The sequence below is a fragment of the Triplophysa rosa genome, linkage group LG17, assembly GCF_024868665.1.
Source record: "Triplophysa rosa linkage group LG17, Trosa_1v2, whole genome shotgun sequence".
Taxonomy (NCBI): Eukaryota; Metazoa; Chordata; class Actinopteri; order Cypriniformes; family Nemacheilidae; genus Triplophysa; species Triplophysa rosa.
In genome coordinates this window covers 12,752,738-12,766,267 of record NC_079906.1, presented here as the reverse complement: position 1 = coordinate 12,766,267, position 13,530 = coordinate 12,752,738, and the positions used below count along the sequence as shown (strand labels likewise).

Sequence of the window (13,530 nt, the reverse complement as noted above, 5' to 3'; positions counted from 1 at the left end):
ACGCAACTATTTTGCAGAATTTTAAGGCTTAATTTAAGTTAAACGGGTGAGTTATAAAAAAAATCACCCTCCTCACAGTTGTCATGAAGGGTAAAATTACCTATATAGACCAAAATAATTTTTGTACCTGGCTGTAAACATGTTTTTTTGTGCTGTAAAGTTGGCCATTTTAACATGGGGCTCAATGAGATTCTGCTCTGTTTTGGAGCCAGCCTCTAGCGGCCAGTCGATGAATTGCAGTTTTAGTCACTTCCGTGTTGGTTTCACGAGAGAGACTTGAAGATTGCCCCTTGGTTTAAACTAAACTGCTGATATGAAGGCTCCATCACACAGTACTCTTTTGCTGTGTTGCCATGTTTGTTATTAATAAGCACTTTTATGCTTGTCTTTTGGTCTTGGATCCAAAAGCCTTGGCACTTAGGTCTTAATAAATGGTCTGTTGCAGATTTTAAGTATTTTTGGTTTAATAAAATATATAAACAATTTGCATTTTAAGGTTTGTTTTTGTCTTGTCTTTATTTGCTTATTTTTTCTGTGAAGATCTGGCAACCCAAAAGATCACTTTAGCGAAGGGCTCTCGAGGGCGGCTAGCCCTGTGTCATATGTGCAAAAGTGAGGACTTGTTTCACTGTTATTTTTATTTAGAGCGACCAAGCAACAAACATGCAACATTGTGCAGCGCCTGGTTGTGGAAGAACACAGTCGCTTCCTTCGGATTCTGATATTAGGAATGTGTTTTTGAAGTTTATTTTTAAGTACGTTCCTGCTTACGTGGGTGAAACATTGAGCATTTGTTCGCGTCATTTCACCATGGATTCCTTTGTGAACAAGGCGCTGGATTTGCGGAGAGACTAAAATTAAAAAGCAGTGCTGTGCAGTCAATATTGGATCCGACAGGAATGGCGCAGCAATCTTATGTGAGTAAAGCATATTTGTACTATTGCTTTGTTAGAGATTGCTTGATATGTCCTGATAATGCGTAACGAAATTCACAGAAAGCTCCAACTAAGTTTACTACACAAACTGCTACCCAATCATAGCAGTGGGCGTTTACTTCCAAGTCTTCAATGCGGCACGCCCATTTAAACAGAGCGTTTGACAAGACGGCCTCAAAACCAGGGTAGAAAATAGCCTATTACTTATTGATTTTGATGTTTTCGAATGTAAAAACCACGCGAACGTCATGAGTAGACCTCATACAACAGTATAAAACAATAAACAAGCCCAGTTCATGAGACCTTTAATATTTGCGAGACTTTAGTGTATGTGTGTTTGTGTGCGTGTGTGTGTGTGTGTGTGTGTGTGTGTGTGTGTGTGTGTGTGTGTGTGTGTGTGTGCGTGTGTGCGTGCGTGCATGCATGCATGTGAATTAATATTGGATATGAACTCCATGAACAACCTTTCAATATTTTCACTGTTCATTATATACTCATTATATATCTAAAGTCTGTCATATATTTTTCTTACTGCAAACACTGCCCCTGTATTGACTTAAGTGCTTTGACAACATTGTCTGGAAACCAGCCATTGCAATAAAGTATATTGAATTGTAAAGAAATAAAATTTGAAGAGAGAGAGAGAGGGTTGGCTGACTCACAGAAGAGATGGCAAAAACTGTCCTCTCTGTTTCATTCTCACTTTTGCACTAAATCCACTAAAAGCTTAAAACTCTCGCGTCGCCCTCCTTTCCCACTCCTCAAATCTCTCCTTGAGTGCAGCGGAAACTTATTTTCCATCTTTCCCTCAGTGACCTCCCCGACGAAAACACACGGAAAGAAAAATGTTAAGAAAGAGAGAGTGCTGCTGAAGAAGGTAGAAGAAGACTGTAGGTCTCCTGCAGGGATTCATGCATCAATTAATGAGCTGAGTTTGGCCACAGGTCCACCCAAATCTACTGCTCATCGCACCGCATGTGTGTGTGATAGAAAAGAGTGTGTTAGACTTTCTACAGTACATATGAATAATTGAAATGAACTGGCGTGCAAGTTGAGTGTTTGAGTGTTAAAGAATCTATACGATTCTGTAAGTGCTCACCGTGTAACGTTCATTAGTATGAGGCAGTTGCCTGTTGTAGAAAGGGAATTACAAATGTATCTGCATTACTCTGAAAACACTAGCACAAGATTATAAAACTACAATGAGTCAGCATCCAGCACTGGATATATTATTTTTGGATATCTGGATATAGAAGTAGTTTTAGAGACATATCTTCCTTTGTAATCACACAAATACAAATTCACCACAAGTATTGTACTTTCGACACCTAAGCCACAGTTAAAAATGTATAAACTGCATTAACCAACAAATATCACACAAGTGCCACGAAGAAATAGTACTTTTTTATTAGCCTTTTTTAATCTATTTTGAGTGTATATATACATTTTATTTATTTATAATTTAAAGGTCCAGTGTTCACCATCTCAAATTCCCCAATGGACTGAGGCCTGTGCTGTCATTTACAGCCCATTACACAAAAATATGGGGTCAAACCAAATAAAAACTGCTAATTTATAATGAATTAGCCTATACTCTTCATTACACTCGTGATGATAGGCCTATTACATTATACACTGGCATGTCACAGAACTGTAGTTGTAGGCTGCACCTTCCCAACCATCTAAAAAGAGTTTTCCCCCATTTCCTGATGCTTCTGTTGATGCACGTGAGTACTCCAGTCAAAGACAGTCTCGCTGTATGACATCTCAGAGAATCAGAAAAGACTGTAAAGATACATGGAGGTTTTATCAAGTGGCTGCAGATGCGCCGAGAAGCCTCAGAGCAGAGGATGATGGGATCGTCCAAATTCATATTAGATCTTAAACCACACACAAACGCACACACACACACACACACACACACACACACACACACACACACACACACACACACACACACACACACACAGCACGCACACACACACACACACGCACACACACACACACACACACACACACACACAGCATGCTTCTCAGTACAGTAGTAAATATGGTGTGTCAAATGAGAATGAGAAATTGTCTATGGAGATTTGTAGGGATCTTGCAACAGCTTGTTAATCTCAGAAATTAAATTTACGATTTTAGGTGCACCAAGGTGCCAGATATTTAGTGAAAATCCAGAGTGATTTCCTTGTTGTAGTGTAATTATGTAGTATGTATATAAACATGTAAAACATTCTGCACCTCCTATGGATGACCACTACACAATAACACCACAAAGCCGCTTGCACCGGGTACTGTACTGTGCTTTCGTCACTTTATTTTGGTGCGTAAATATTTTGAATTACTTAGAACATCAAAGAACTCACAAAATTAAGAATGATTTTGTTATTTTTATTTTATTTCACTGATAAATACATGTAATAAAAAATAAATATTAAAAAAATTATATAAAATAATTCTTCATTTTGTCCATGCAAATCTCTACGGATTAACTCAAATCAGGTAAAGTACTGTGTACTGGCAAATTGACCAAAATCTCAAGGTGCAGACAAAATATCCCAAGTACATCAGTCACTTTACCTCAGAAACCGTGTGTAAATTTACTTTTAAGGGTCGTTCACATTATTGAGGATAATTATGAAGAGAATGTTTTTAAAATTATTCAAAATGTAAGAGAATAAATGTTCTTGCGGATGTCCAATTTCACTGACGCATACAGTTCTTAAAACAGTGACGGAATCTTCCAACTGCTCTTGAACTTTATTTACCTCCTGAACTTTATTTACCCAGAAAGTGTTTTCCTTGTTTTTCCACAAAGCATAAAGCAACAGAGGGTCATTTACATCCATTTTAGTGACCACGGCAGCACACAAGCTTAAAATGACCATAATGTTATGGTTATCGTCCATAGTGTGGATACTCATAAAGTTATAATTATACTGTACAGGTATAGTTATTGTTATCATAATAGTGTGATCGGCCCTTTAAAGAAAAATGTGTTGTTTTAAAAATTCTCTTGTAAGAATAAGAGAAGAGAACTTCTTGTAATTCATCCACAGAGCTGTGGAAGTGTGTGATTTGTTAGGTCTGCAATGATGAGACGGGTGAATGAAACGTACAGTTAATAGTGGCTCTCATCAGTGTAATTATGGTTTGGTAATCACGAGAGCTCTCTGCGGAATGACCCCGGTCTCCAGTCATTCACCCCTATAACACACAACACTTGAGCGTCATAATGTTATACATCTAGAAGCATTCAGAGACCTCTCAACAGGGAATGAACATAAAACTGAATTGTGTGGTGCGTTGTTCTATTTATTCAGACACATATAATAATGTCCGCTTTTCTAATGAGATCAAAGGGTGTATGTTTCATTAGTACACAGACAGATCTGGCAAACTGACAGACATTTTAGTTCCACGGGAATGTTTGTTGGAAGTGTAATGGAATGGCCCCACTCCCACATTGGCCTTGGGTTAAACCCCATTACTTCTTTATCACTAAGCAAGACCCTTAAAGGGATAGTTCACCCAAAAATGAAAATTCTGTCATTCTCATATAGGGACGTGCAAAAATATCGTGATATCTCTGCTATTGGTTATTTTTTTTTAAATCATGTCATATACATACGGCCAAAAGTTAGTGGAAGCGAGCATGGCGAAAAATAGAACGCTTTGAGCTCTCAGAGCTGATGTGTGGGTGTGCTTTGGTTTTCAAAATAAGTAATGGAGTATTGAGTTATATAAAATAATGCTGTTTGTAGTCTTCACAAGTCATGACACAAATCACTTGGCTACTGCAGTGCATTAGACAAAAAGTTTATTAAGAAAAGTAACAATGACATTTATTGTGCTTTCACGGATGTGACACCAGCGCATTTACAGCACGGATGAACCAGAGGTTTTATACTGCCCATGTTCAGTGTTTTAACTGTAATGCACCACAACAGCCAAGTGACATGCGTGACCCACCTTATTCCCCTGTGCTACCCACTTGAGGGGCGCAATCCACAGTTTGAGAACCCAAACCTCTGATCTAAAGGTCCATGCATCGCACATCATGGCCACTGTGCAGAGGTAAGGGATGTTTTTACACTTATCCTTACAGAAAACCCCCGGTGGTGCACAGCATGTTGTATTTCTAGCTCTACTTTTTACATTTTCTATTTAAAGTATTTCAATATATCGCAAGTGTGATGCAAAGCAATATATTGTATCGTGACCCATCTATCGTGATATGTATCGTATCGGGAGGCACTTGCCAATACACAGCCCTATTGTATATGACTTTCTTTCTATTGCAGAAGAACAAAAAAGATGATATTTTGAAGAATGTTGGTAACCAAACAATGCCGGTCCCCATTCACTTCTATTGTATGGACAAAAAAAACAATGCAAGTCAATAGGAACCACCCTTGTTCGATTAAAATTCTTTCAAATATATTATTTTGTGTTCTGTGTAAGAAAGAAAGTTAAACAGGTTTGAAATGACAAGAGGGTGAGTAAATGATGACATTATTTTATTTTTGGGGTGAACTATACCTTTAACCTCTTTTCATTGCAATTGCTATTAACATACTGTAAGTAAGTTTCATCACAAAGAGCATCTGACAAATAATGAATTGATTTGTAAATTACCATGCATACCCATGTGATATCAGTGCTGCTATAACTGCAAATATCTGACTATTCATTTGGAATTTGCGCACATAAGACAAAAGACACTCAAGGTAAAGAAAAAATGCAGGATTAGGAAAAAATCTGATGATATTCATTGTTTTTTCAGCCCTGAAGCAGAAAGTCCTTTTTTCCAGACTGAATTCCCATAACACTCTCACAACAGAGAGATAGAAAAAAGACAGAGAGAGAATGAAAAAATAGACACAGAGAAAGGAAGCCTAGCGGTTCAGGAAAACAAATTGTTCTGAGTGAAAGCTGCCTCACACCGAGATACACGAGAAGACAGAGCAGGAACGGGAGAAAGATAAGAATGAACTGATGAGAAACCGAAAGAATAGATGATACAAAAAACAACTGGAAATGGAAGAACCAGTGAACAATCTTCCCTATTCTTCATTACAGACACATTTGTTTTTCTTATCATCCTGGGGCCTTGTGTTGAATTTTTTAGCTTTTAAATCAAGAGAATTATATTTGGGGCCAACCAAACCTAACACACACAACAACCCTTTCAGCATTTTATAATTTTCATTGAAACATTATTTAATATGTTTATTAAAGGAGTAGTTCACTTTCTAAATAAATTTTCATGATAATTTACTCACCCCCATGTCATCCAAGATGTTTATGTATTTGTTTCTTTAGTCGAAAAGAAATTAAGGTTTTTGATGAAAACATTCCAGGATTTTTCTCCATATAGTGGACTTCAATAGACTCCAAACGGTTGAAGGTCAAAATTACAGTTTCGGTGCAGCTTCAAAGGGCTTTAAATGATACCAGACGATGAATAAGGGTCTTATCTAGCAAAACGATCGACCATTTTCTAAAAAAAATAAAAATGTATATGCTTTATAAACACAAATGCTCACCTTGCTCTGTTCTGTGATGCGCGTTCATGACTTCACGTAATACGTAATTACGTTGAAAACTTGCACGATCAACTTGTAAACACTGACTCGGTACTTCCGCCTACGTCAAGCGTGACCTTTTCAACGTAATAACGTATTACGTGAAGTCATGAACGCGCATCGCAGGGTTGTGGGGTTTTGTGGTTTGGGTGTAATTAGGCTCTGAGGTGCTTGTTTTGCCTGAATTCTGGCAAACGAGATCAGTCGCCACAGCATCAGGGACCCGGCAGAGTGAAACATAGCCAGCAGCGCACACACAAACCCACTCAAACACTCACATACACAATCAAACACAAAGTAGAGCACCGGTATACAGATGCGTCCAGCGGTAACGCACTTGACAGCTGCAGGAGCGAAGCGATCGTACGTGAGGCGCGCTGTCTAGCCGTGTTCCAAACGTCACTCAAACGTCAATCTCAGAGATCCTCAGCCGTGCAAAGATACTGTAACATCATGTGTTTCTTTTCACAGTGTGCACACAATTTCTTACGCAGCTGTCGGAAAGAATGGCAAATAAGATCTCTGTAATGAAATTTCTCACTTGTTTCTTTGAGACGGCAATGAGATTAAATGGAGATCAAATGTATTCCTAAAATTTCTGTGTAAAATCTAGTTTAGATTTTTTTTACTAAGGTCAAATTTTTTTAACTATGCTATTTAACTGAACTATTTTAAAAACATCACATTCTTTGTGTCTTTTTTATTTCTCTCAAAGGAATTTTAATATTAACAACTTAATACTTTAATATTAACCCCTAAATAAAGTATAAACAGAGAACTTTAGTTTGATTTTGACATATTTCTCACATTGGAAAATAATTATTCTCCAAAGGAGAAAAATCCAAGATGAGATCTCTTTAAAATCTCAAATGTGTCCCAATGAGATTAAATGGGGATCAAATTGAAACTTTTGCTTCAGTCTCCTGTGTCTCAGGTATTTTTCCTGAGAAAGAGCCAAATCTCATAAATGCCTCCATTTGAGTTTCAGAAGAGATTTCAACAGTGTCCCAAACTGCGCTCAGATTTGTCAAGTCCACGATCAAACGTCAATATTGCTGAAGATCTTAATATGAACTCAAATATTTCTTATCAAATTTACCCAAATAATCCAGATTATTTTACCTATACAATCTACATTCCTTTTACATGTCCATACTCATATCCATACTCAACAATTTTCTTTGTTGTTTCTGTTTTTGTTTCTCATACGCTATTTCAGGAGACTAGGTTGATACTAAAACTAAGAACTCAATCACATCTCCTGAGCTATGAAAGAGCAACCTCTGAGCAATAGCATCTTCCTCTGGGCTGTCAACAAAACAAGTTTTCAACATACATGCATCACACACGTTCACGAATGCTCACACACAGCTCACCCTGTGACTGAAGTCCTGCATTTAAAAATCTCATCCCAGGAAACACAGGGGGTCACACAGTATTACTTTCTCTGGCTCTTTATTTCATGCAGAGGCTGTATCATGATATCATAAATGCAAAAAAGTAAAGCAAGACAACAGGAGTACAGGAAGAAAATGTCACCTCAGAGGTCTGATACCGCATCAGCGACGGTAAAAATTAAAAGTGAGTGAAGCATTGTTTTGGTCATTGTGGTCACTGCATTGCTGCAAGACTCCTAATATTTTCTGCGAAAGATCAACTCTGCCTGATTCCACATGATGGGTTCAGAATGCAGGAAAAGATTGACACAAAGATTGTTTGTTTTTTGCAGCGGTGCAGATTTAATCCGTCAAGTGTTTTGTTATTCTCTCATTAATCAACACTCTGGCAAACAGCTCAGCTGCACGCAAAGCAATTTACTGAAAATCATCAATTTGAGAGCTATGAAACTTTCACCAGTAAATAATCAGAAGTACAGGGAAGATTTCCATTCCTTCTTTCCAGTTGTGGAACAAGCTTCAAATTTGACACAGGCTTACAACACAGTATTATGATTACATGATGCCTCGTATAATTCATGTACCTTTTTGTACCTTTTTAACACTGCATTCGTCTGTCACAGTTTTTAAAATACTGTTGTTGTCCTTCCAAATCCTCGGATGTCCAAATTCACAGGTTTTTAGGAAATGGAAAAACTGTTGTGTGACCAACATAATGGATGACTAATAATACTGATTTTTGGCTGAAAATAATAATCACGAAATATGTAGATTCATGGTTTCAGAAGGACAGCAGTGAGACATTAAACATATAACGTATTAAAATCAAAATCAATCTAAAGCCATAAAACGTCCATTGATAAAAACGTATCACTGATCCCATTCTAAACTTGCTTACTAAAACATGAAAGCAGTATGAAATAAAGGAATTGCTGGAATTCACACACAAAACCAGTCACGCACACACAAAATGACATAATTAAAACAAACACTGGTTGTCTGTGAATGCTTTGATGAATTATTCACACACGCACACACACAATAAATTAGAGAGACTGAATGAACAGGGTCTGGTCATCTGACTAGACTCAAATCATTTTATCTGAAACCCAAACCAGATCCTGGAAACCCGAGATACCAGCTCTGACCCAGACATCAGCCCTTCCAACAAGTAACCCAGTTATTTGTCACAGTTAATAGCCTGTGTAAACACACACACTAATGCAGCCAAACACCATCATAAACACAAACACGCATACACATGCAGTTTTCGAGCGAGTAATAATGAGTCGAGAAAAATAAGCACCAAATAGCAGCTCAAACAAAACATTAGAATTACAAACAAATCCTTGATTAAACATTACCCACACCAGCGGGAAAGAAAACAATAAAGAGGAATAACAGAACAAACACGGGAGGGAAATATTTTAACAAGGTTTCATTTAAAGACATTCAGATTCTTAAAGGTCTGGAGATGTTTCACCTCAGATGGCACAAGTCAAACATAATTAGCACATTCTCTCTCTCTCTCCCTCTATTATGTTTAGTAAATCACTTTTATAGAGTGCCTCTCTCTCTCCTGTCATTCTGTGGGCTAATTAAACTCATTCTCATCCAAGGGTGGCCAAGGATTCGACAGCCATGCATGCTATCGCCAGTTTAACCGTGTACATCAGGGCTATAGTCAACTCTGACTAACAGAGTTTAGTTCAAACCTAAACCAGCAGGACAGTGGATCCCTAGCCCTGTTGTACATTTTCAAAGACAACTGCTTTTACTGTAGATCCATCCGGGGATAGGAATCAGTACAGCGAGGCCTGTCCCAAATGCCCTGCTCTTGTTAAACCCCTCTTAACAGCAGATCCGGGACTAGCCCACAACCCAGCCAAATCAAATAAACTACTACATTCAGCTGTGATTCACAAAGGATTATTTCAGCAGCCAGTATCAGCGGGGCATCTGTGTGATCCTAAGCCTTGCGCTCCCGACAACATCCTTCCTCATAGAGAACACATAACCAGCTCTGTTAAGAGGAGAATAAACGCACATTGTGGTCTAAAGGGAGTTATATCAGCCAACCACATCAGCCCAGGCAATGCAATTACTGAGGAAATTACACTTCCAACTACAAAATCATATGGCCACATCCGCGGTATTCATCTTTCCTGACTTACATAAGTGATACGAGGGATTTATAAAGAGATTAGGTGCAATTTACAGCTCAGATATTACAAACACTGCGAAAAAAGGAGAAAGTTACTAGTACATTGCACTTTAGCCTGTGGGATTTGCGCTCGCTTGTGGGTTGAATCTGGTCGCTGTGCGTGGATTTTGGATGTCGAGGATCCGTGTAAAGGGGTCGGACATCTTCCGTTAGGTTTACAGTCTCTGTCTGCGCCCTTTCCACCCAGGGTGAGCTGGTTTACGAAAGACGTGTGACTTTAACATGGGACATACCGTGAATGCGGAAGACGGGAGCGCACCGTCAACACATATTCCCTCTTTTGCGCATAAACGCGCGCACTAAGTAACATTGTCATTTTAACTCTATATAAGACACAGAAGACTGCAGTGCAAACTGTTTTTAGGTTAACATGTATATTAAAGTTTTAGTGACTAGAATGGTGATCAGAATCCAAGGAACACTTGCAAATATTATTAATAACTTAAACAGACAGCACTTTTAATTGAACTAAATCGAGTTATTTATTAATCGTGTTTGACGCGATTTAAAGAATTTCAAACAGCATCTAATTCTTCTTTAGGAATATTCTATGCTGTTAACAGTTACATTTCATTGAAAACTGGAAGTCTGGAATTATATAAATAATAAAGCTCTATACCTGTTGGTGCGGTGGTCCGAATTATTATTGCCCAGCAGAGAGGGGTCTCATTGCCCTTCCATTATATGAGTTATTCCTTCCACGAACCAGAGAGGCTTAAAAATCCGCACCAAAGGATACCCCTTTCTCGGAGACAGTCAGAAACCCGCAAATGTAGAAAAGGCAAGTTCAGTCCTCTGATCGAAAAAGCGCCCGATGTCCCGCAGGGTGTCCGGGTGCGAAGACGCAACGTTCCCTCTCCGGCAGCGCCTCAGACCTTCATCTAAACTCAACGGAGATCGGCGCAAAACTTCACATCAGCGCGTTCGCTCCTGCTTTAAAATCACACAGAGGTTTCCAACAAAGCCAACGCCCCGCATCTTTTCTAGTTTAGCTTCTTTGAACGGTGTTTGTCCGTTCAGAGCAGCGGAAATACGCCCGGCACGAAACGGTGCGCGCTCTGTGCGCATTCAGTCGGTACTTTGAAGGCAAAGGTCTGGTGCGCTCTGCTGCTCTGACTCGATCCCTGCGCGCTCTCCAGGGATGTGTGAGCAACCCAATGCGCAGTGAATCAGCGCCACTCAGCGGTGTCTAGGACAGCTCTCATGCCATTTTTAAACGGCGTTTTAATGTTTAATCGATTCCATCGGAAGCAGTTACCATCTATGGTACCCGTGCTCTATCAATACTCAAATATAGAGCTCACGCTTTATTTATAAAGTAATTGCTGTTAAATCGAGCAAAATGCCAGTCAATTCAAACCTGGAACTCGTTCGTGAAAACATCAGGAAATTTGGCAAATTGTAGCTCCATCAGCAGACAAGGATTGAGCACTGTTAGCTCTTTTGGTCTAAGTGCCTCCACCACAGCCAAATAGAGTTCATTGCTGAAATACAATAGAGGCAATAGAGAATGATACATTTGTGTTAAACTTCTTAAGTGATTTATAATCCTGGCAGTGTGTGGGGTGGACAAGTTGGCACTATAAGGATAGAAATGCTTAGAAAGAGAAGAAGCGAGAGAGAGATATAGTCCAGAATGACGTTTGGCAGACATTCTTAAAAGCCTTTCAGAAGGCATTTGCTGTTGTCGATACATTTGGCTCAAGTTTATTACACCTGAAAGTAACTAATGCTCTCCATTACACTTCAAGCGAAGCTTTTCAGAGACATCTTCCCGACTCTTCTCTCACTCTCTTCCTCATCCCCTGAGTCTTTGGGAGACGTGCCTATGGTCTGATCTAAGATCAGTTGAGTGTGCTCCCTCTGTAAAGGTATTAGAGATGGGCAAAAGGTCTCAGATCAGCATTGAAAATAATCTGTCTGTTGAGTCAGAATAGGTTTTCGGGCTGGTCTGTCACTGAGCCACTGAGCGTAGCCAAATCTGGGTAGTGTCCTTAGAGGAAAATCCTTAAAGAAAGTATAAAGTGTCTGTCAGACATTGTTTAGGGGTTATAAATCTTATGAACTGTGTAAGTGTATGTGTGTTTCAGACCAAAACAGAGGTCTATTTTAACTGTAGATGCTTTCTGCGAGTGCCATCTTTAATACAGACAGATATGTCGTGTGAATGTGTGTGTGTAATGTTGACATGTTTGTTTTCTCTGCAGTGGAACCTTTCACAGCAGGAGTGCAAATAGACAGACACAAGTGGGCCAAAGGCTAACAGAGGGGACCACACTGGGTTAACAGCTGTGTCTGGGGAGAGAAAGAGAGAGAGAGGGAAATGACAGTATTAAAACAAAGATGCTAAAGACAAAGACAGTTATTGAAAAACAAGCATTTAAAGAGCAAAGAGGAAATGAAAGACCACGGTTAATCGCTGTATGAGACAGTTTTACCCCTGGAGACAGCCATGTTGTTGGTGTTGTATCTGTCAGCTTGATCTCATCTGTCAACATTCATCAAGGTCAATGACCTCTTTGACAACTTCAACATCTCTGTGTGTCAGACACACTTAGCGTTTCAGAATATTAGAGCTCTTGTATAAACACACATATGCAGCATCTTGCTATAAGCTAACCTTTGGTCCTCACGTCTTTCACGTTTGACAGAGATCTGACAGAGCATCTGTACAAACATAGTAGTAATAAATATACACATGGCGAAATGACTAAACAAATTCTAATCTACGCATAACTATGTACTCCTACGTCACCTATACAATTGTCTTATTTGTATCTTTTGTTTTTTTCTTAAGGAGAAATAAATGGAACATTCTTGTTGAGAATTCAACGAGGGCTCCTGAGCTTAAAAAGAGAAACAAAACCTTTACATTGGAATTAAATACATGATTAGCTATACTATTGCACTTCTGTCGCCTGACTCAATCTGTTTGTAATAAGAGAGAGCAAAAGAGTGAGAGAGTTCTGCTCTTGGATCTGCTTCATGTACTTAAAGGGATAGTTCACCAAAAAAATGTCATCATTTACTCACCTTCGAGTTGTTCTAAATCGGTATAAATTTCTTTGTTTTGATGAACACAGAGAAATATATTTGTAAGAATGCTTATAACCAAACGGTTCTTGGACCCCATTGAATACCATAGTAAATTACTTTACATTTTTTTGTTCTGTTGAACAGGAAAGAAGATATTTTGAAGAACGTAGGACAGCAAACAGTTCTGGGGCACTTTTGACTAACGTTGTACTTTCTCCTATGGTAGTCTATGGGGTCTAAGAACTGTTTGGTTACAAGCATTCGTCCAAATAGCTTTATTTGTGTTCAACTAAACAAAGAAATTCATACAGGTTTGAAACGACTAGAGAGTAGGTAATTCATGACAG

General features: G+C 38.9%; 1 protein-coding gene across 2 annotated transcripts in view; it reads right to left on the bottom strand.

The window, feature by feature from the left end:
* tafa3b (TAFA chemokine like family member 3b) overlaps positions 1–11,278 on the bottom strand; it is an 84,009-nt gene extending 72,731 nt beyond the window's left edge. Inside the window, exon 1 of one of the 2 annotated variants that reach the window (XM_057356341.1) lies at positions 10,767–11,278. The gene's annotated coding sequence lies outside the window, so the exon portion shown is untranslated. The remainder of the gene's footprint in view (positions 1–10,766) is intronic. The other variant, XM_057356340.1, reaches the window with a different exon arrangement.
* Positions 11,279–13,530: the final 2,252 nt, after the last annotated feature.